At 46.1% G+C, this 24,597-nt stretch overlaps 1 protein-coding gene across 1 annotated transcript in view; it reads right to left on the bottom strand.

Moving 5' to 3' along the window:
- The window catches only part of PTK2B (protein tyrosine kinase 2 beta), a 117,427-nt gene extending 100,687 nt beyond the window's left edge, over positions 1 to 16,740 (bottom strand). Inside the window, exon 1 of the mRNA XM_090289056.1 lies at positions 16,570 to 16,740. The gene's annotated coding sequence lies outside the window, so the exon portion shown is untranslated. The remainder of the gene's footprint in view (positions 1 to 16,569) is intronic.
- Between the last annotated feature and the right edge of the window lie 7,857 nt (positions 16,741 to 24,597).

Genomic DNA, 24,597 nt, shown 5'->3' on the forward strand with positions numbered 1-24,597 from the left:
ACGTTGTGTGGGTTCGGACCTCTTGTGTAATTGGTAAATAGGCTGAGTTCTGTGCCTTGGGATGATAAGACAAGATCTGACAGCATGAAGGTGGCCAGAGCACAAGGAAGTGAGTCTAGAACTGGCAGAGATCCTGGGGCAGGACCTTGGGCTGTCATAACCTATGGAGTTGGGGTATCCACCAAGTGTGACAGACAAGGGGGCAGGGGGCCCAGGTGACATATCAGTTACACACATATTTCTGTGTTCTAATAGTGTGTGCCACTGATTAAAATACATGTTAACTGTATTGGGTACTTATGTGCAATGCACCAACATTAAGTGCTTTGTACACATACATATGTTCTCTTTTTAATCTTTGCACTATCTCTTTAAGGAAAGTGCTATTGTTATCACCATAAGGCTGTAGGAAAGCTGAGGACTGGAGGGGTTAAGAATGCACTTGAGGCCACATCTCCAAGAAGTGAGGAGCCACACAAGGCGTCTGAGGGCTTGCTCCTAACCATTATGAACACTGCCTGCTGATGGAGTATGAGTTGTTTGTGTGAAGACAGATGTTCCCTTGACTGCACTGGGAGACGGGATTGCTCCATATTTAAAGGAGCAATAACATCAGGCCTAAGCTTGTACTTGGGGGGTGGGGAGTTGGGGGAGGAAGGACACAGAGTCAGGGGAGGCACACAATGAAGTGAGCTGATGAGCTCGCCATTTCCCTAAAAAGTGAAAGATGGGCTCAAGAACTGAGTCTAGGAATCTTTTTTCTAAACTTAGGACATGTTTCTGTTATCTTCCCTTTAGCCAAGGAGACTCAGAAAAACAAGAAAAATTTAAAAAAGGGGAAAAAAAGGCCAGAAGGCAGGGGACAAGGTTCATGATTAAGGTAGAGGTTGGTGGAGAAAATAAGCTATGACCTGTTCGGGGCACGTTCTGTGAGTCTCCCTCCGGGGTGACCTGTCATTAAACCATTGTAAAGAGACAGCAAAGGGCAATCGTTCCCAGAAGTGTATCTGGGTCACGTGGACTTCTGGGATTCTTGTGGGTCCTCAGGCCAGGAGACAATATCAGTCTGGGGAACCTCAGAGGTTTCATTTGAGAGGAATGAGGTAAAACAGCAAGAACTAAAAGACAGTCCCGGGGAAAGGAACCATGTTTGGAAGTTATTCCAGTATTGAGGAGGGCAGGACGGAGGTTTGGCTATCTGTAGACCGAGAACTTGGAAGGTGCAGATCTGGAGGAAGTGCAGGAAGGAGATTCCTGAAGCAGACTTGGATGCCAAAAGTAGCACTTTTTTTTTTACTTTTTTTTTTTTTTTTTTTTTTTGCCTGAGGAAAACATTCTTAATATGGTTCTGGGGGTGGCAGTTCCCTGAACAGATTAGTAATCACATTATTTTCAAAGCTGATGAGCCCATTGACAACTCTGGCACACAGCCACGCCATCTCATGGACGGGGCTCAGCCAGCACCTTTTCTTCTCTATCTCCTTGGCCTTTATGGTTTCAAGAACTAGGAGCCAGTAAGGGCCAAAGCAAACAAACGGGTCTTGGCTTGCTTTGATTTGTTTTTCAAACCTTCACAGTGATTAAGCGGACACTGATGGAACAACTCCCGCAATAGCCACCGAGGGCTGATACAGGCACCATGACTGTGACCCCCAAGATTTATAGTCTGATTGGGAAAGACAATATTCTGGACTCAATATTTTTGTCCCTCCAAAATCCAAATGCTGAAGCCCTAATCGCTGTCACTGTATCTGGAGATAGGGTGGATCCTGACCTGGTAGGCTTAGTGACCTTATAAGTCCTGATAAGAAAAGGAAGAATGACCAGAGCATTCTCGAATTCTCTCCCCCCACTTTCTCTCTCTCTCTCTCTCTCTCTCGATTTGCACACACACACTGAGGAAAGACCATGAGAAGACACAGCAAGAAGGCCAAGGCCCATGAGCCATGAAGACAGCCTTCACCAGAAACTAACCATTCTGGACCCTGACCTCAGACTTCCAGCCACCAAAAGTGTGAGAAATAAATGTCTGTTGTTTAAGCCATGAGCTTGACGGTATTTGTTATGGCAGCCCACGCCGATTAAGACAGAAGGCACACAATATAATGAGAAGTAAAATAAGGCAGAAGGAAAGTCCTATCAGAGTCAGGAAGAGGGTTGAAGGAACAGAGAGGATGGTAAGAGGAAGCCAGACTGAGGGCATGGGGGTTGGGGGGCACGCTGAGTCGGCATTAGGGCTCAGGCCTAGAGGGGTCTGAGAGGCATAATTTAGGAAGCCCAGGAGAGGCTGCCCTGACGGGGAGAAGACCACGGACAAAGGCCAGAGAACAGAAAGCCCACCAAGCCCTCAGGGGGCCTTGGGCAGATGAAAGGTGGTGCTAGCTGGCAGAGCCCATGGAGGCAGGGTGGGTGCTTTGACCAAGGTGGGCATCAAAACCATGTTTGGAGTGTTAGGAACAAAACAAAGCAAAACCAGAAAAGGAAGCAATGGCTGCCTGGGTCTGGGTGCACACGGGGGTTCTAAGCGCTCACCCCTGAGTAGCAGAACTGGCTCTGCATCAGTGGTTCCCGAAGTGTGGCTCCTGGGCCAGCAGAATTCACATCACCTGCAAAACCGTCAGAAATGCAGGTTCTCAGGCCCTGCCCCAGATAAAATGCAGCAGTAATTTTGAGTTGGAGCCGGCAGTCTGTGTTGTCAAAAGCCCTCCTGGTAATGGTGATTCTGATGGCTCCGACCTTCGAGAAGCTCTACTCTGTGTCACCCTGGAGAGCCCAAGTCGCTTCCACTCAGAATGTGCTCCAAAGTATCTCACCCTGGGATCAGGAAGCCCCCTGCCCATGGGTCTCTTTCAGCAGCTAATGAAACTTTATCTTGTTTTCACTTAAATCCTTCTGACACCCCTCATTTCCACAGGTGTCGGAGACCATCTCTAAATCAGTACTTTTTCTTCAGTTGGTTTCCCTAAAACCTCCTCAGGTCCAAGCAAATGTTGGCTGAGTACAAGGTTCACATCCTAGCATTTGCTAGAAAATGACTGGGAGGCAAAGGAGCACAAGATAAGGTCCTCGCCTTCTACCGTTCTGATTAGCAAGGCATGTACTTGTGAAAAATAATTTTATCTCCAGATAACACGTGCCTGGCATAAACGACTGGTACAGCCAAGAGCTCTCATGAGAAGTGCCAGGAAGATGGCATGCGAGCTTCTGTCCCACGCGGGTTCCTTTTCCTCCCCCAGAGGCCTCCAGTCCTGAATATCCTGTATGCTCCGTAATTCCAGTGGAACTCCCTATTCCTATACTATTGGGCAAAAATAGATGCCTGACCATCCCCTTGCTTTCCAGGTAGGTGACTTCATCATAGATTTCTGATTCTTGTAGAGGAAGCACCATCTCACCCTCTGCACTTCCCCCACTGGATTCTTGCTCATCTGGACAAGCCCCACTCTGTCCTTTCTGCCCCACTCCCCTCTGCACACAAATGTGAAGGGGAAGAAAGCAGGAAGCGGGCTCCTCCTCCAGGCCAGTCCTGTGGGCCAGCCCTTGCCACCACCCTCTCCGGCCAGCCAGTGGTGTGGTTAGCTGAGACACCCAAGCCCATAGCAGAACTCCAGGCCATAGACAAGCCTTTGTCCAAGCCCCAGAAATGCCTGTCTGAGAGTCTCCAGCCCAAAGCTTTCTCTGTGCTTAGCGCAAGAGCTGCTGTGACCCAAGGCCAGAGTCCTCTTTTCCAAAATTAAAATCTGACTCTCTTCCCTGCTTAAAAACTCCCATAGTGATATGTTCTACATGTGTGCTTATCTTACATATCCTATAGCTTCCTGTTGTTAGAGAAAAACGTCCAATGCCAAGAGACCATGTTAAAAGGGGTTAGCTCAGTCCTGTTGGATTCAGCCTCCCTGAGCTGTTCACAGCTTCCCAAACAGGCCACACTCTTCGGTGCCTTCTTATCTTTATATACACTGTGTTCTCTACCTGGAAGAGCACCTCCTGCCCTTTTTCTGCCTGGTGCACTCTTATCTATTCTTCAAAACCCTTCCCAGAAGCATCTCGTTTGTCAAGCCTTTTTAGCCTCGCCTTGGTGAAGTTGGTAGCTCTGACCTTTGTGCCTGTCGCACGTGACAACCCTCTGGCTTTAATGGGACTGCTTGCACTGCTCAGTCACTTTGAAGATGGTCTCTCATTCACGTTTGTATCACCTGGCCCATAGTAGGTGCCAAGTAATGGGGAGCTGGGTCTCAGATTCACTACGTAAGAACCACTGATCCCACGGCCTCAAAAAAGAAGCAGGACTTCAAGGAGGAAAACTATAAACTCTCTTTCCTGTTAGAGATTTAAAAACCAAGAGAAACACCCACTTGGGCAGACAGTTTAGACTCAGTCCCATCATAGCACAGAAGGAAAGACTGGCTGTTGCTGTCACTGGGGTCCCATCTAGGAATGGACTAAAAAGCTATGGAATGGACCCGGAGGCTTGCCTGATACACACAGACCTGAACCCCTAACTTTCTGTACAGACCACCGCTAGTAAAGGAGGGAGCCCAGGCCATGTCCACATGAATTTCCCTTGTCCCTTACTCCCTGACCTCAAACCCAACCATACACACTGCAGAGTAAAAGTCACAGGAGCCTGTCCTTCTGTGGCTGCCACAAAGGTCTCTCTAGAGAGCAGTATTACCTGTCACTTACTCCCCCCACCAGGGTCAGTGCCTTTAAAAGCCACCTCTACAGCTTTCGTCCATGTCTCTGTCATTTCTTCATATGTCTGGCCACAGCTTTCATTCTTGTCCCTTTGCCTGCTATTCTTTCTCTCTTCTTTCCTTGCTCTACTCCAAAATTCAGAGTCCTATTCTCCAGCTCATATGTGTCTTTTTAAGGGAAGACCAAAGGGGAAGACTGGACAGGGAAGTCTGTGGAATTTGCTGGTGAATCACTAGTGACCGTGGTTTGGAGATGGATGTAACTGTCCCACCACAGAGAAGGGAGAAGGGAAAGGCACCTAAATGAGGCACCAGCAACCCTGAAGTCCTCACACTGGTGGAAGAGCAGCAGTGGACTCAAGGCCTGAACAAGGCAAACCCTAAGGGAATCCTGGTATCACATCGTACCCCTAAAAGTCCTGCTCCAGCAACTAGACCCCTGAATCAAATCCTACAGTCATGTTACTTGGTCTTTGGGTTTCCCAATACTCTCCAGGAAACTGGGCAGACTCAGGTTCTCCCATTTTAAAAGAAGATGATAAAGATATTCCAGACAACAGAAAATATGGTGTCTTGTTTCTAACTTGTAACTGCAAACCTATTTTCTAAACAATTTTATGTATGGTTCTGTAGAGTATAAGATAAAGACTAATGCTGGTTTTCTGGGTGGGAATTAAGAGGGAATAAAGAGAGTCAGATTGGTGTGGTTGCTTGGATGACTGGCTTACTAGCTTTCATTTCTTCCTTCTTTTATTCATTCATTCATGCCAAAAGTCATTTGCCCATCTGTCCCTCCACTCAACCATTTTTAAGTATTATACATGTTTTAAAATAATGTAAAGCTCTCCACCTCTCCAAATTGTCTGTCAGAAAAGAGGAAGTTTATATTCTAGCCCTGGCAGAATTCTTTCTCAATTACCCTGTTTTGAAAAAATATATAATGTTTGGGAAAAAATATTAACCTGATATCACTTCAGTCAGAGCAAGTCTTGGATACTTACAAAGGTCACTGGATAGAATTGCTGGGGTTTTTTAAGCATGGTACTATAATGTAGATTTAGAAACTTTTTGGGGGGCTATAGCCTCACAATTCCAAGTGCTGAATTTTGTTGTAAACAAACATTTAAAAGATCATTTTTTAAAAACAATATACTAAGTGATATATTGTGGCTATCTAAAAGAAATACCTTTGAAAGGATTTAATTAGACATTTCTCCAAAGCAGACATATAAATGGCCAATAAGTACATGAAAAGATGCTCAACATCATTAGTCATAAGGGAAATGTGAGTTAAAACCACAGTGGGATACCACTCCATGCCCACTAGAATGGCTGTAATCAAAATTACAGACAATAACAAAGTGTTGGTAAGAATGGGGAGAAATTGGAACCATCACACATTGGCAATGGGAATATAAAGTGGTGCAGCTGCTGTGGAAAGCAGTTCAGCAATTACTCAGAATTTTAAACATAGAGTTTTCACATGACCCAGTAATTCTACTCGTAGGTATAAAACTAAAAGAAATGAAAACTTATGCCCACGCCAAAGCCTGTACACAAACGTTCACAGCAATATTATTTATAATTGTCAAGAAGCAGAAACAACTCAAATCTTCATCAACAAATAAATGGATAAACAAGATGTGGCATATCTATACAACGGAATATTATTTGGCAATAAAAAACAAATGGTAGACTAATACATGCTACAACATGAATGAACCTTGAAAACATTATGCTACGTGAAAGAAGCCAGTCACAAAAGGTCACAATGTTGCACAACTCCATATGAAATGTCCAGAAGAGGTAAATCCTATTCAAAGTAGACCAGTGGTTGCCAGGAACTGAGGGGAGGGGAGAATAAGGAGTAACTGCTAATGGTTTCTCTTTGGAGTGATGAAAATCTCCAGTGACACAACAGTGATGGTTGCAAAACTCTGTGAATTCACCAAACTGTACATTTTTAAAGGGTGAATTCTATGGTATGTGAGTTATATCTCCCAAAAAAAGCTATTTTTTTTTAAACCACATTAGTGGGCTGATCCCATTGTAAGATATAAAAATACTGAATCACTATATTGTACACCTGAAACTAAGATAATCAATATAAGATTGTATGCTAACTACGTTTAAATTAATTAATTAATTAGTTAATAAAATAACACCTTCTAGCCTAATAAGAAAGACCCAACTTTCCTGAGGGTCAAGGATAGAGGTCAGAACATAGCTGATTCAAAAAGTGATTCATGATGAGGAGATACTGATGTCAAAGATGTAAGAGAGGTAGAATCTGAATGTTTTACACACAGGGAGGGTTGGGAAAAACCATATTTTTAACTTTATGTATAATTTTATGTAGTATGTGATTTAAAACGTATGTCACCAAAATTATGTATTAAATATTACCCTGAAACACTTACATAGTCACTTTTTCAAAAACCCTCGTTATTGGGAGGTATACAGTGTATTCATCAAATGCCAACTGTGTGTCAGGCCCCTAGCTGTGTCCTCAAGTTATGACATTGGCTCCCAGTACAGAGAGGGCTCTGACCTCAACAGAGCTTACAGCCTAGCTCATCTGCATTAAAATGAAACTTAAGTGTGAGGTAACTACTATGAAAATTTTATAAAAATGCTTATAAAACCTTGTGGGTCGTTCTTCCTATTTGGGCGGCCAAAGTAGCTTGAAGCTCAGATGAAAGCTCTGGCCTTCCCTCCCATAAACATGTGCATTTGCTCAGAGGTGAGCATTGTGCATCTTTTCCCAGCATTGTGCATCTTTTCCCAGGGCATGCACGTACGTAACAACCCTGCCCCCGACACATACACCTGCCATGGCCCAGGTAGGATTCCTTCCTCTGAGATCGTTCTTTACTGAACCCACTTGAATCTGCACCTATCCTCCAGCCCCTATTACTCATAGGCAAGGAGGACCTCAGGAACTGAAGACCTGAAAAAGATCCAAGACGACCTGGGCCCAGAGACCACTGCAGAAATGGGTCAAGTGTCCAGCAGGCAGACACCTGCCCTCCCACATCAACTTCGGGAGGGCCTTCTATAACCCGGTTTACTTACGGGGCTTTCTCCTAAGATCCATTTGGAAGAAAACTCTCCACTTGTTAACAAGTCCATCTCCCCTCCCCCTTGCTGTATGTACAAACGGAAACCCTGAGGCTTGAACAGGCTTACCCAGGTGACTCACCCAAAGTCATGCGGTGGGACAGTGACAGAGTCACCAGCTACCAAACCCAGGGCTCCCTAGGACTCCTGCCACAGAACAGCATGCTCTCTGTCCCTCACGCCTTTTTCTGGGAGTGAACACAGGTGGGTGGCTAAGCATTTGTCCAACAGGTGCTGGAAGGGTTTTCCTACTCAGAGAAGTCAACAAAGAGAGAGAAGTCTCAGAGGCACTCTGGGGACAGCAGTGGGCCACTCTCTGGAGATAAAGGAGTCAATATGGACTACATATTTTCAGCTCTCCAGAGGGCAAAACCCAGAAAGCTCCAAGTACAATTACCATGGCAAGCCCTGTGCCTGCGCACGCAGAGGTCAAAGTCCAGGTTACTAAAACTGTCAGCTTCTGCCTGACAGACCTCTCTCCAGTATCCCTACAGCAATTTCACCCTGTACAAGGGCGCCCTCTCTTTTTCCTACTCCCTGTCTTTGTTTTGTCATTTAGCTTGGCCTAGATGGGCTCAATAAAATGGAGGATGAGGGAAAAGGGAAAGGCAAGGGTGTGATGGATGAGAGAGACACAGAGGAGCTTAGCAGACGATTATCAAGCTCCTGCTCCAAACACTTTCTCCCTCTCTCCAGGCTCTACGAAACCTCCACATTCCAGAGAGGCAAGGGATGCATCCTGACCTCTAGGGAGAACGTTGTCCCTGTGCTGTTGCTACTGGCTGTTGTGTTACACAGCACAGGCAATGCTGAAGATCACATCTGGTCCGGGCAAGCCAGGCATGAGTGGGTAGAGAAGGAGGGAAATGGAACTCTTATTCTTGGAATTTGAGGGAGTTTAGAAGAGTCCAGGGAAGAGCATCACCCTTCCCAGAGGAATTTCACACCCCAAAGCCCAAGCCCAGAGGCTGCTAGAGAGAGCACAGATTTCCCAGGTCGGGGCCTGAGCCAAGGGAGGCAGACTGGGGCAGGAGTTCCAGGCAGGACACAGGACTTGAGCAAAGGTTCGATGGGGGCCAGTGAACAGATGAGAACAGTATGGGGAGAAATTAGGTGGGCAAGGTAGACAGGTCGCATTGTGGAGGGCACTGGGTAGTAAACTTAAGGGGTCTGGCTTTGCCTAGAGGCACTGTGGGAGCTGGAGCCAGGAAGGGGAGAGAGGCTCTTAGGTAAATGTTCGGGTGATATTAGGTAACAGGCTTGGCTAAAGCAGGGCCAGCCAGGGAAAAGGGAAGGAAGGCATGAGAGGCATGCAGAATCCATAGTGAGGGGGGAGATATAAGTGGAGAAAAACAGAGGAGAGGGAAAAGGGAAGATAACTCCAAGGGTTTTGACCTGAGTACCTAAGAAAATGACAGAGGCATGAACCGCAGGAAGGATGCCAGAAGGAAAAGATGGTTTGGTGTGAGAAAATGGTGAACTTAGTTTCCGACATGCTGCATTTTAGATGAGTTACTTGAGGGACAATGTCTTACAGACTCCTGCAAGTGGAGGGCTGAAGCCAGGGAGGAGGGTCAGGCAAGAGGTGGAGCCCAGGAGTCCTCTGAACTGATAAGGGTAGATGGGAGCAGATCTAAGTGCTCCTCCTCAATTCTGTAGAGGCTGCCATACAGATGCTGCCATTAGCCCTCTAGGCATGCTGACACTTAGTGTACACATAGCCAAGATGAGGTCGAGGGAAAGCACTTACTTATCTGTGAATCAAGAGCACAAAAGAAGAAGGTTAAGGAGAATGGCAAATTACATCTACAACCTAAACAATGCGATGCTCCCATAAACCCTACATCTTTTACATTTATCTAAGGACCAATTTCAACTCAGAGAATGTAGAAGCTCCAAGTGACAAGCAGGTCTTCTCCAGGACCCCAAATCATCCTGAATTACACAATTTAGACATACTCCAAACACCTAAACTATTTATAATAATCTCCTACCTGCTCCTTCTGCAAGCTTTTCTCTCTAATCTACTTTACACACTGCTGCCCAAATCTGATCAAGATTCCTTCACCCTTATATAAAAACAATTTTAAAATAAATAAATAAATAAAGAATAATGATAAGAAAAAAATTTCTGGGGAAAAAAAAAAATCCTTTCACCCAAGACAATATCTCAACGGCTCCCTAAAGCCTTTGGAATAATTTCTAAACTCTTCAGCTTCCATGGTCAAGCTTTATCTTACTTTCTGCCCTTATACCTTATCTTTATTGTCCTTCAAAACCCGTGGCTCCACCTAAAATGAATCATTGCAACCACGACTTCCCACTCACCTACTTTTATTTACACTCTTCTTTGACCATAACCAGCATCCCAAGTTTTGACGGCCATACCCTACCCAAAGCTTTTCCAAATGCCACTTCCTTTAGGAAGCACTCCTAGATTTCCCAGACAGAAGTAATCTCTCCATCCTCTAACCTCATAGCACTTTATCAGTACCTCTTTTATGGCATCACAAGTCTCCATCTTGTCTAAAGGTTATTTCTCTTTATATATTACCTCCCCTACCGGACTGTAAACTCATCGAGGACAGATACAGTCCCTCAAACATGGGGAAATAAGAATATGCCCTGAGTGTGAAGGGGACGGGGGATGAAGAGGTGAAGAAATACTAAACAAATGCCCAGAACGAGTTACAAATAAAAAAAATTAAGGTTCAGAGTGATTATATGACTTAGCAATGTCACAGGGGTAGAAAGTGACAGAGTTAAGACCTAAACCCACCTTTTTCTGACCCCAAACTCTTTACTGTTCCAGGGAGAGTGCCTGGCGGTAATTTACAGGGCACTTTCACACACGTCAAATATTTCTCTCAATGCCCCTTTGAGGGACGCCATACCAGTTCTTCATTTTCAAATGAGAAAAGTGAGGCTTGGAAGAGTGAAGAGACTCCTCCAAAGACACACAGCCGGCAAGTGGCAGACTCTAACCTAGGGACCTCTCTCCTGACTCCAGAACGCCTTCCCACCCCCCAGGCTGACAGCTGCCTGCCTTGCACTGGGGGCTGGGGGCTGGGGATTGGGGACCGTAACTGGGTGCTGGTAGGAGCACTTTCAAAGGTGCCTGCGGATCAGATCATCTGCAAACTGCCTAGAGCAGGAACTGGGGGTGGGGAGAGTGTAAACCTGAGCTGAAGGGAGAGAGTAGCCAGGCTCTCACTCCCAATGCTCCTGGAAAGCAAAGAGACATGCTTGAGATTAGGGAGGGACAAACTGCATTAATTTAGAAACCAGCAAAAGATGTGATGTTTCTAGTGGCCAGGACCAGAGGAGGGATTAACTGGAAAAGGGAACCCCCCAGAAGAGCACAGCCCAAGCAAACTCAGGGCAGAATTCCCAGCAGGTCTTTGAGGAGCTCCCTGGGCCCACGTGTGCCACAGTGGGATCACATCAGCTGGGGAAGTCCGAGTCAGGTGGAAGACCCTCCAAGAAAGGAGGGGCTGGAGAAAGGGGGACTGTGGTCCTGGTGCCCTCAAGAGTTGGGAGAATTGTCCTGACTGAAAGGGAGACTAGTCCACAGGACAAGAACTAAAGCCAGTTCCACGTTCTAAACACTGGGCGAGGTGCATTCCTGAGTCCCCTCTCTAGGGAGTGATGTTGCCAGATTCTGTGTAGGTAGATTCCAGAAGTAAAAGGGAAACAGGGGACTGGGGAGGAGAAAACTGTTAGTGAACTGTAGCCAAGACAGAAAAGGGGAAGGCTCACCTTTCCCTGGGCGTAGGCCATCATTGGTCTTAGCTCTAATCATGTTGACTGGCTGCCTTATAAGAGCAGCAGGAGGGTTAGTGCTAGAAAAAAGGTGAGAGCTGGGGGAGACCTGGAAAACCAGAGGAGTGTCCCTCCCTGCAGCCTGCCTTAGCGCACCTGAAGGGTCCTTGAAGACAAAATCCTGCAATCCTATCTCTCCAACCACATGTCTTGGTAAAAAGTACATGGGAACATGCAGTTTCCAGTCCGCTCTCTTAATCTAACTGTCATCATGAGTAATAATTTATGCCTTGAGAAACAGCAGAGTGACTCAAAAAGCTACCCCTTCCCCCCACCACCACCTCCTCACACAGCTCAGCTCTGCTGAGAACCCTAGAGGGTGAAGCCACCATTTTCTCCCGCCCATCAGGTCTCTCAGTGCCTTACATGGCCATTCATGCTTGGTGGGCAGCTGATTAGGCCTGGCTGTTCATCAAACACAGTGAATTGAGGGGTGGGGGAGGGGAGCAAGAAGCGAATACTGTTGTCTACGTGATACGTGCCCATGAGACATAACTCACGAGAAGCCTGCCCCTCAGAAGATGGCCTTTTTCCTCAGGGGGAAAAAAAGTGCTTCCCCATCAGCTTAGATTAAGCTTATAAGCTAAAAATAGAATGAAAGCCTACTGTGTGCTGCCTATTAGGGGACTGAATGTATTATGTCCAGACAAGGCTATTATTAAGCTGTTGCATATGGCCATCCAGGATGTTAAGATACTGAAATAATCTATAGGGGCTGATAAATGTCTGCCACACCAGATGCCCCGCCCCCAGGGGATCTCGCCAATCATGCTCAGGGCAATGGCTAGTGTCACTTCTGTTAGGTGCCTGCCGTTCTTTCGAGGCTGCTAATATTTTGAATTTGACCACTGGTATACAATCCTACTCCATCCTCAGGCAAAGCCTTGTTATCATCTGTCTCACAGATGAGGAAGACAGGGCTCAGTGCCTTACCTAAGTTCACACATTGGGTCCTGAGCTGGAGTTGGAACCCAGACGACCGACCGAGTGTGGGCACCTGACCACTGGACCACCAACCATGTTCGTGTTGCAGAAACGGCCGCCACTCTCCTTACTCTTCCCCCTTTACCGCAGAACTGACACAGAGCCTAAGACAAATTCTCGGTCACCAAGCCAACAAGAACTTCTCTTAATTCCTATACTTTCAGCCCTGAGCACACCAGCAATTGTGTAGCTGCGCTCCAGCCACCCGGTGTGGCCACCTTGGAGCACCATTCATCAGCCCATAACTCCCAGGCAGGGGAACACTAGGAGCTACGAGACCTATGACCTGGGCTCCACTCCCCCCAGGTATACCCCTACTCTCCCCCTACCTCCCTATCAATGTTCTTGTCTTAGCATTATTCAGGACATGCGGAGCTACTGCCATCACCATGGAGGGCTATGAGCTAAGAGGCATACTTCTCCCAGGGTCTTCTGAACAATGGGAAGGCACGGAAGTTGGAGTAGGAAGATCAAGGCTGACGGGTAGGAGTGTGCATTCATGGGGGATGTATGAGGCCAGGACTGTGGCACTCAGGTGCTCAGTCTCTCAGGATCTTCTCTAAGTTGGATACTGCCGAGTCTAGGTCCATGCTGGTTAGAGGTATGGGATGAATGATGACCCCTGCATGACTGGTTTGATCCCAGAACTGTATCAATAGTCAATAGATGTGGAATATTATTTCCTTAATGCAGTAATAGGTGTCCCCCCTCATGCCCTTGCCAGGGCTGTAGAGTCAGATTTAGGGAATACTAGCAAGCCCAGTGATACAGGCATCTTTTCTGCAGGACTTACCATGACCTTGACAGTGCAGGTATGGATGGCAGATCTCCGAGAGGGCTTACCTGAACGTTTCACCAATGGAACACCTATAACTATCTCATGGCACAGAGCTTCTCTGAACACTGTTTGGCAAATGCCGCTCTAAACAACTGGCAACCAAGTGCTTGTCGCTGGGCAGGAGGATGGGCAGATTTAGCCACTGGAAAGAAGGACCATTTTTAACCCAGCATTCCCACAAGAGAAACACACTTTCCATTTCCTCTTTCTCTTACCAAATTCTTAACTCCCTCCCAGTTCCCTTTTAGGAAGCTCCTAATTTGCTTTCACAAATGCTCCCATTAAAGTCAAACCATGGTTCACATGGTTCATCTCCCCCTGAGCTCCATTTTTCTAATAAGTACCTTATTAGAAAAATAGAAATAATTGCAGCCAAATTTTAAGGCGCATTTGTCTGCGTCAGGCACTGTCCTAGGTATTTTATGTGGGTTCTCTTTCAATTCATTCATTCACATTTCCCTTCAGTTAATTCTACCTTGAGCTACCCCCTCTCCCCCCACCCACTGCTCTCCAGCAGGAGGGCTTAATATCTCCACCCCATGAAGCCGGTCCCATGGGAAGGGAATAGCAAAGCTGAAAAATCGATTCAGACTCTCTCTCTCTGCGCAGGAGCTAACCTGCTCTCTCACTAGAAGCAGTAGGACCCCCCACCATGTATTGCCCCTGGGATCTATGAGTGCTCCATGAATGGAAATAAATGAGCCCCAAGCACTTGTGGTCACTACTTTGATGGCCTTGAGAAGGTGTTACAGAAATTAATATCTACCACTTTTTCTTTTGTACTCACTAGGCAATCTACATACATTATCACCAATCCTCCCAACACTCCCAACAAACAAAGATTCTTGTCCTCATTTCAGAAAAGAAATGCTGGGCTCAGGGATGCTAAGTGGTTTATGTCAGGCCTTCAGTAGGCCAGTGGCCAGGTTAGGGTTGGAGGCCAGGTCCAATCCAAAGCCCAATTTCTTTCTGAGGTACCATTGTCCTTCAGCTGTGGAGATAAACAAGCTGATCAAGGAATTAATACTATTTTTTGTTTGTGTTTTGAAGAAATGACATTGTCAGCCAGTGGAGAAGCCCCAGACTAGAATCAAGGAAACTGGATTATAAGGTAAGTCTGTCCTGAGACTGTTCTTCTGGCCCCTGGGCACTACCCATCCTTCACTGCCCATCATAGCAACACCCTCAGCGTTCTTCCAGAGAAGAGTTGCCTGATCAATTATCAGACACCCGTTCAACTTGCTGTTTCAGATAAACAATGAACAATGTCTAAATATAGGTATATCCCAAATACTGCATGGAATACACTTAAAGTTGAAAAATATTCATTGATTACCTGAAATTCAAATCCGAGTGTCCTGTATTTTTATTTGCTAAATCTGGCAACCCCACGCTAGAGTGGGAGGCATGCTGGGAAGTCTCAGGCCTGGCTCCAGGTCCCAAGTGTTGCTCCAACTGGAGTTGCCATGGCAGCCTGAGCAGGCCATTCTGGAGCTGTCTCCATTTACCTCTCTGGCTTCACCTCGCCCCTGCACTCTCCATGTACTGAACACTCTGAGCTACTTTCAGTTTCCTTGGATGCGTCATGCTGCCTCTGGCCTACTGACTTAGCACTTGCGGTGTTCTCTGCCTGTTCTTCCCCCGTGTTCCCTCTCTGGTTAATTCCTATTAATCCTTCTGTTCTCCACTTAGTGTCACTTCTGCCAGGAAGCCTTTCTGGGGTGCACTCCTCCTCCCACAACCCTCCAGCATGGGGTTAGTTAGCACCCTGTTCCTTCCCATACAGGCCCCCAGCATTCACTACATTGCTCTAGGGAGCAGGGGCTGGGTCGGGTCACCCACACTGTAGTCTCCCCACACCTAGCCTGGCCTCAAGGAGGAAGTCAGGAAAGGCTTATCGAATGAATGAATGAATGAATGAATGCAGACAGAACATCCTGCCAGAGCTGAGTCTCTCACATGTGACTGTTTCCTTCCCCCCTTCCATCTTGACTTACTTTTTCATCTCTGCCTCCTCTTCTCCCTCCCCCTAGAGGAGTTGTGAAAGGCAGGGCTTAGGTCCACCGCAGCATTTCTTGGCCTGGACTCAGGTGAGGAGAGAGCAGCCACCGTAGTACAGAGGGCCCTCCTCATGTCCCCTAGCTGATCATGCCAACCAACTGGCCCTGACAGCTCAAGTCCCGCTACAGGTCAGCAGGAAGCTCTTCCTCCTCCAAGTTCCAAATCCTCCTGTGTCCAAACTTCTCTCCTTCTCCTTTTGACCCCTTGAGAGGAGTCTGATTGGATTGAGCTCCAAGTTGGGGTGTGGAGAGATGCCAGTGTCAGATGGCTGAGGGTTAGGGCAGGTGGTGGGGCTCGGTGGGCTCAGAACATCACCCATATGTTCCCTGTTCACCCACCCGAGGCTTTGCCCACGCACAGCCTGACAGGAGAAGGCAGCACAGAGTTTAACCCTTCAGCGGCATTCAGAAGGTAGTTTCACAAAGAACAAGTGTTGTGGCTAGTGATAAACAATGACACACACACACACACACACAAACACACACACACCCCAGAGCTCTGCCTCTTCCCCCTTGCAACTCCTGCTTGCTTCCAATGTGGGCTTGATTCAGAAGGTGTTTTCTCAGGCGGCAAGACATGGATGCAGGAACAGTGAAGTGCGCATGCAAGCCTGGGCGGCGTGGGGGGGCGAAGGGCATGGGGAGAGGGGCGAGAGCAGGGCACAGGGGGCTGCTCAAGGGCAAGATTCTGAAAAGCCCCGAGTGATGCTCTCTGGGCTGACCTTTAGGGGCAGCTGGCCTTTCTGTGCCTTCTCCTCATGGCCCCCAGCCTCCATGCTCTGAGAACGTTGAGGGGACGATGAGGGAGAAACACCCTTAAGCCTCAACATAATTCCAAAATAGATGCCCTCTCCCCCTGCGGAAGATTTGCAAGCCCGGAGGACAGTGTACCCGCAGCTCCGCCTGCTGGGTCCAAGGCTGCTTTACCAGGAACTCGGGTCCCGTCCAGGTACCCAAATCTCCGAAGCACCCACCTCCACACCTTCCACCTTGTCCAGCCAACTTTTGGCTGGTGCTCAGCCCGGACAGATCGCGGCAAGGGACTCACAGGGAGGGAAGCGCGGGCTCCAGCGGCGGCTCTCGGCGGGGCCAGGTGAGGCAGGGCTGAGAAGGTACAGGTGAGTCGGTCAGGGCTGTGGCAGGTAAGGGGCTCCGGAGGCCTCCGCTGAGTAAGAGGTTTGTGTTTTCCTCTCTCCTCCTCCTAACCACACCCCTGCGCTCTCCTCCCCACTTCCTTAAAGGGTGGGGTGTGTTGTCTGTGGTGCTGTGTGCCTGCTCCAGCCTCTTACCATAAACTCTGAAATAGACGCCGCCTTCCTTGCCTGAGCTGCACGTGCTTACTCGCCTCCGACGGGGTCTTCCGCTATGGGCCCTCTGGGGGCATTTGCTCCCCCACCCCTACCAGTCCTCCCTCCTCCTTCCGCTCCACCTGCAGACTTTTGGAGGCCACATTTAGAAGTTGCTGTTTCCTCTCTAGGCTCCAGGTATATTTCAGAGCCAGAGACTGTACCAGCCTCCAATATTCTCTGCACCTGTGCCTTCCCTGTTTGTCCATGCCCTAAAGTGCCAGCCCCTTCTCAGGGCACCAAAAATCAGGTGACTGTCACCAGGGGCTTTGGTAGAACTCAGACCAGGTCCCTGCACTGTGATAGGACAGGACCAGAAGGTGGCATAAGAATAATCATAGACGCTAGCAGTCTTTCCCCTTTTATTCTTCACCTCTTTCCTCAGGCCAGCAGGGCAGTAAGATTCAAGGCAATCACCCAAGGGCACTTAGCTACCTTTTGCCCCTATCGCTAGGAAGATTCCAGACTTAGTCCTGGATGTGAACTGGACTTAGCATAAAGTAAAAAAGTTGGTGTGTACGCAGTGTCCCCACATCCTTAAAGTTCCTCTCCAGGTTCCCCACCCTAAACTTCTTCATTCTGTGCCCTGTGAAGAACTGGGATCTCGCACAGGTCTGGGGGGTGTTCTTCCAAAGGTCAGCTCTGAGGATGGCAGCTCCTGGAGATGTGTAGGCACCTGTGACAGCCGGGCATGCACACCATCCCCATGACACGCCCTGACCTCCATCCCCAAACTCAGAGGATCAGCTGCCCCAGGAGAAGCACAGGACGTGCCAGCATTTGGTGAGCATGTCTAAATGCCAACCACTGTGCTAAGGAAGCACCCAGTTTAAATGATTTTATTCAATTCTCCCCATTTTCTGACTTAGCTAAGTTAACACATCTGGCCCTCAAGCCAGAAAGTCAGTGTTTCTCAAATTATTATCAGTGGACTACCTGTAGCTTTTAAAATGCAGATACCTGGACGCCACTCCAGGTCTACTGAAAAGCAGTCACTCAGCCTGGGGCCCAACTGCCCCAAGAAGGTAATTTACAAACCATCTCATGGGAGCTCAGAACCAATTTTTCACCCATCCATTGTGTTGCCAGCACTCGCTTTGAATCTTGGAGGCAATCCTGGCGACAGCACAGCACTCAGAAGGCAGCCAAGTGGGTGCCCAGGGAGATCTTGGCTAGGACTCGGGGGGACTCAGAAAGTCAGACAGTAAACTAGAGTGAGGGGGAAAGTGTGGGAGAGAGGGGTGGCTAACTGACCACACTGCAAGAAATTGTCAGATGGCTTCAGAAAGTGGGTGACCACTCCCTATTCTTGTGTGTGGAGGTGTTGAAGTTCTAGTGGGTGAAGGTTAGACACCTGCGTGAATTGTTGAGGATCTGTGCTAGGGTGATGACGGTGGGAACTGAGTGCGCAACGAAGCCATACTGGGGTAAGAAAAGGTGAGTGTGTGTACTGCCCCCATGTGGCCAAATCCATAAACTACAACCTCATTAGGCCTTGATTCCAGAAAGAAAAGTTTTCAGATGTTCAACATTTTCAGAGGTGGTTGGATTCTTCTGCGATATATTTTTGAAGCTCCAAAGCTCAACTCCTAGAATAGTAGAATCATTGGTTTTAGAATTGTTGGTTTTATCTATGAAAGAGACCTTGAAAAACTCCCTCAGATAGCCAACTCTGCCTTCAGGTCTCCTTATGTTTTGTCCAGTGTAGGAACTAAAGTGACAGCATCACACATGTCTGCCTGTTACCTGCCTTTTTTTAAAAAATGTCATAAATGCTTACAGGAGCCTCGAATTTCATGTACCTACTCTAAAATTTTTCTCTCGATGGCTCATTGTGAGTTGGGATAGTGACCTACCCCAGTGGAGAAACGGAACTATTTTCCTTCAGTCTACTTCTGCCTGTGTTGCAAGCAGAGACAGCGCTACTAGAGGCCCTAGATGGGAGTGGGGGGGAAAAAACATGTGGGTGGTTCAGCAGGCAGAGAAAACTGTAAGGAAAGAAAAACAGACTTTTCCATTTAAATGTTTCGCCTTTACCCCAGATTCAGGTCTTCGGCTGTGCACAATACTGCTAGATCCCCTCCCAGTCTTCCCCGTGACTGTTAACGTTATCCCCAGACACCAAATGTTAAAATCTTAGACTACCCCTCCTCCTTCATTACCCCGTAGCCATTCAGTCTCCAAGTCCCAGGATCCTTCCGACTTGTCATTCTTGTGCTGCCTCTCTGTTTCACAGCCTCTTTGTCTTACAACCAGACTCTTGTGAAAAGGGTTCCCCTAACCTGTCCTCCACTCTTACCCCAAGAGTAATTGGGACTGGAGCTCAGAAAAGTGGTCTGAGCTGGTGATGAACTTCTGGGAGGGCATCTGAAACCACAGAAATGGATGAGATTGTCTGGGGCAGACGTAAGAGGAAGCAGAGACCATAAGGTCAGCCTCTTGTCAGAAGCAAATTTAGTGAAGAAGCTTTTAAATCAAATGGGGCAGGTTGATGAGTAAACCATAAGTGAAGACATGGAGGCAGCATGTGCCAATAACTTTTGAAAAGCTTAGCTGTAAGGGGTATCAAGAGATAGCTGATGGTGGAGGGAGTTGTGGGTTGAAAGAGGGCTGTTTTGTCATTTGTTTAATATGGTAGCTAGTGGAGCAGGTTTAAAGGCACTAGAAGGATCCAGTTAAGAAAGAACAAATGACCTTGGGCAAGCAAATCCATCTCTCTGAGGTTGTATTTCCTAAGCTAGAAGAGTAGAACCATAAGTATTAGCTGCTCCACATATTTCATGGGGTATTGTGATGCCCAAATTAAGTGATAGGTATGAAAATGCTATAATTATTATTTTTAGAAATAAGGAAATTAAATAAGATAGGATTAGTGAGGAGATACTACATATATATATATATATATATATATATATGTTACATAGATACAATTTGTTGAATGTTCACTGTAAGCCAAGAACTTTCGTCCATCATCTAGTTAATCTTCACAACTGATCTCAATAGGAGTTTTTTTATTTTTTAGAAAGGAAAAGGAGGCTTGAAAAAGGTAAATAATTTGTCTATAGTGCCCAGGTGTTAAGGAGTAGAGCTGTATCTAAAACCATCATTGGCAGGGCTGTCATGATATATAAAGGGGGTCTTTCCATTTTGGATAATGGAATTAAATCACATAATGTAAATTTACTACTAAAATAAATTTCATTTTTAAAGAATAGTATGGTTATAAGTGTTATAAGCACAAAAAAGGAACAAAAAATTCTCATGGGCACAGAGCTAAATAATTGAAGTCCTTCATCACCAAAGGACACCTATCTAATTTAATCGGGTACCACTAGGTTTACTAAATGGACCACAGTTGAAGCCAAAATAAAGAACTCAGAACTATGCTTTTGACTTCAAAAGAACCCTTTCTTCCATCCATGTGGGCACTCTTGGTTGTCCCCAATTCTTCCCATATAGTAGAATCCCTGATTTTCAATTGGTCTTAGGCTGCCCAAAATAAAGACTACATTTCCCAGTGTTCCTTGCAGGTATAACCATGTAATTAAGTTCCCAGCAATGGTTGGTGAGAAGTTACTCACGCAACTTCAGGATCTTGCCCTTCAAGGGAATGGGCATACCCTCCACTATTCCCTTTTCCATTCCACCTGATGATGGAAACCAGAGCAGCCCATCTTGACCTGTGGTGTGGAGAATAGCTGAACACCATGAGAGATAAAGCCTAGGTTTCTATTGCCATCAAGCCACCATGCTAGTCCTTGAAATAGTCTGGACCTAGGTGAACTTTTACATGAGAAAGAAACACTTAAATTATTCAGGATATTGCATTTTGAGCTTTTCTGTTACCAAAGCCTAGATAGACTGAATGCATCCTAACTATTAGCCTGTTTTCTTTTGTATACAAATTAAGGCAGAACCTCAATTTCCTCATCTCTAAAGTGGGAATAATTTACCTTACTAGGTTGTCAGAGGACTGGAAATAATACTTCTAAATTTCCTTGCTAATGCTATAGCTCGTGGCTGACAATAAATGGAAGGTATTATATCCTATTGTAATTTTGTTGTAAAAAGTGTGTCCCTGAAATAAAAATAATCATTATTTTAAGATGTGGAGGGGAGAGCTGAAACAAAAATAGCAAAGTTGATAACTGACATAAGCTGAATGATAGGTATATGGAGGTTAATTATGCCATCTTCTCCCATATTGTCTTTGAAAAAGTTCATAGTGAAAAAAAAAGTTACAACAAATAAAATATTTCCAGAGAGAAAAATAATAATTCCTGGACATAACCCAAAGTGAATTTTCTTGGGAAAAATAAAACTGTATTAAATCCTTTGAGAAATTAATTTGGGTACTCAAGAGGGAGGAGGCAAAAGAATGTTCTTATTTTTCCATGACGGCACCACTGGTGAGCCTCCGTGCCCCTGAAGCCAGGCAGTTTCCACAGCCCTGGGCACTGCTGCCAGATCTGCAGCACACTCCTGTGGAGCACCTGCATGGAAGTGGAGCCTGCCCTGCTGCCAGACCCATTTCGAATCAGCTCCATGACTGCCGTGACCAGGGCCTTCTTGGGTCTCAATCCCTTATTCCCACCTATGAGTGAGCTCCCCAGGTTCCCTCAGCTCTAAAGCAATGAAGGGACTGTGTGATCCTTTTCTTGCCATTGTTGACCTGTGCAATTCTAACATATGCGGCTACCTGCTCCCAGCCTACATATGCTGAAAGCATCAGCTAGGAAGTGAGAGCAGATTGCTACAGGCATCATTGTGAGTAGCAAGAGGAATCCCTCAAAAAGGAACGAAAAATGCCTAGCAAATGCAAGAGCCCTCAAATCACAGGCATCTGTGGCCATTTATAGGACAAACAACCTTCCATGCTTCATTACCTCAAGAGGGTACCCTTTTATTACTTAGCACAACACAGTAATTATGTCTATTTTGAATAACATGAAGAAAAGTTTAAATTATGTTCCACATATAGTTCAGAGGAAAAAAGTATGCACTACACTTCAGAAAAGTTTTTATTCAAATGTTTGCAATAAAATAATTGGGTGCTTAGAGTTAAATTTCAGAAGCATGAGAAATGAGCTTAGATTTCACTTTTTTCAAGTTGCTAAGTTGCCTGTCTGTACCAGAGTAACAATGTGGCCAGGTCTTTCTTTTCTTTTTTTTTCTTCTCTGGGTCCCACTGGGAAAGTATTGAGACTTGGAGCGCTGCACAGGCCAAGTGAAGGAAAAGAAGCCTGTAAGACCTGGCCAGAAAACCAGGAAAGCTGGTGCATGCAGTGAGAAATGCTCACAATAAAACACCAGGACACCAGACTTCAGCAGCAAAGCGAGGCGTTTATTCATGAGTCTGCAGAGTTGGGCACACCCTCAGCCAGGAGAATGTGCGCCCCAAGTAGACAAAGAAAACTGGTTTTATACTAACGCAAATAGTTCCCCCTCCTCTCTCCTTCTCTCCCATTTCTCCATTACTGGTAAATCCAGGTTCACAATCTAACACAATTAACTACTTAACTAAGGGTTTGATTAACTAAGAGTAAGCTAGTTATAGGTCTATCTCCAATTTATTTGCAAAATTATCTAGCTACATCTTCCCATTTCTCTGTGTTTAGTGGTGACAATCTTCCTCCTTTTGATCCCAGAGATACGTGTGAGGAGCTGCAGAATGTCATTTCCTACCCCCTTTCCATGATTCGTCTGTTAATTATCTCCTTCTGGTTTGAGAGTCACTGGCTTCTTTATCCCTTACAATACAGGCCTCGATACTATAGCCAGTGGGCCCCGGTGGGAATCAGGCCATGAGAAAATGCTTTATGTCCTTTGAAGCTTGCCCTATTCTTCTACCTTGCTTGATCACTTTATTATACCAGCAGCAGAGGTTTTAACTTTGACTCAAAATGAACTCACGCTCCCTATTTTACAGCCATCTGAAGTCTCTGTGTCCAACACACTCTGACCTGAGGGAGAGCTCAACGTTCCTTCTATTGTTATCCCTGAACAACATCTGTTTTCTGTAATCAGCACTGTTTAACATTGATTGATGAGCTTTAGGTGCATGCTATATGCCCTTAAGCTTACTGCACTCAACAAAAGACCTTGGAGGAAGGCAATCCCGGCATCTGTCTCTCAGACATTTGCCGACCTTCTCTCCCCTAGCACAAGCTGCCTGGGAAGTCCTCATTTCATCTGCAACACCAGGGGATCTCTGTGTGTCGGGGGTCCCCAACACTTTCTCTCTTTTCTTTTTTTCTTTAAGAAAAGGCAGATAATGACTATCCAAAAAGGAAATTAAAAAAGAATTCCATTTACAATAGTATCAAAAACAATAAAATACTCAGTAATGAACTTAACCAAGGAGGTGGAAGACTTGTAGACTGAAAATTATAGAACATTGCTGAAAGAAGTAATAGGATGCAAATAAATGGAAAGGTATCCTGTGTTCATGAATTAGAAGACAACATTGTTAAGATGTCAGTACTATCCAAAGTGATCTACAAATTTAACCCAACCCCAAGAGTATTTCATGCATAAATAGAAAAAAATCCATCCTAAAATTCATATGAAATCTTGAGGGAGCCTAATGGTTATGATCCGGGTAGGAGGACCATGAATCATGTATAAGAAACACTGCAGAAGGCAATAAGAATTAGTGGCATTCATTCCCTTGGCATTGTAAGGAAAGGATTATTCTGAGGAAAAGTTTGGAAAGAAATTTTCAGGAACCATACAAGGTGAGAAATTTTAGCCCACTTGCAAACTAACAGGTTAGCCTGCCAGTTTCATCAGTTCCAAGCCTGATCTGGACAAGGAAAGTTTATTACTAACAACAATAGCCTTAATTTCCACAAGACCATGTGATGAAGGCCACAGGAGGTTGCACTCTAGGACAGCTTAAAAGACCTGAAGCTGAGGGAACCCGAATATTTCATAATGGAGAGAAGATCGCCAGACTTTTTTCTGGAGAGAGACATTATTTCTGCCTTCCAAGGCTGTTTACTATGGAAACTGACATCCCCAGTTCCCATGCCACCCCCTTACCCTCCTCCACCTGCAGCTGCCTGGGAGATAACAGGGTGTTTCAAACTGAAAATAAACTAAACTGCATTCTGCTTTGATCAGCCCAGCGCACCAGCAGCTGCCAGATAGCCAAACAGCCGACTAAGCTCAAAAACCCCTTTTTTCTTCCCCCTATAAAGCAACCCCCTTCTCCCCTGGAAGATCGGAGTCCTGACCACCCATGGCAGGGCTCCCTCCCCGCTTGCTGATTCTCCCAATAAACTTTTTTCCTGCTCGCTGCATCTTAATGGCCTTCTGAGCAACTCTGTTCTTACAGAAACATCCTTGGAAAGACAGCCCAAGAAAAGGCAGTCAGTGTATCTGCACCATACAGAAACATGAGACATGTGGAAATTGTCTTCCAACAGAAGCCAGGAATGAAAGTGTATCAGGGGAAAGGAAACCTACACCTGAAGACTGTAAAGTGATCAAACTGAGGCAGGAATGGGGAGTGGAGAGATTCAGGCCTGGATTCTAGTTCCCAGTGCAGAAGTCCCTACTCTCTTTTTTAATGAGGATCTGCCTAATGTCATGAGCACTTTTCATACTTATTCACTTTAATCCTCACGTCTCATGGAAAGAAAAGATATTAGCGTCCCTTTGAAACAGGAAAAGCTAGTGTCTGTGCTGCCTCTCATCTACCACACCCAGTAAGCAGAGACAGGGAT

This window comes from Furipterus horrens, unplaced genomic scaffold, assembly GCF_987537825.1.
Source record: "Furipterus horrens unplaced genomic scaffold, mFurHor1.1.pri manual_scaffold_10, whole genome shotgun sequence".
NCBI classification, from domain to species: domain Eukaryota; kingdom Metazoa; phylum Chordata; class Mammalia; order Chiroptera; family Furipteridae; genus Furipterus; species Furipterus horrens.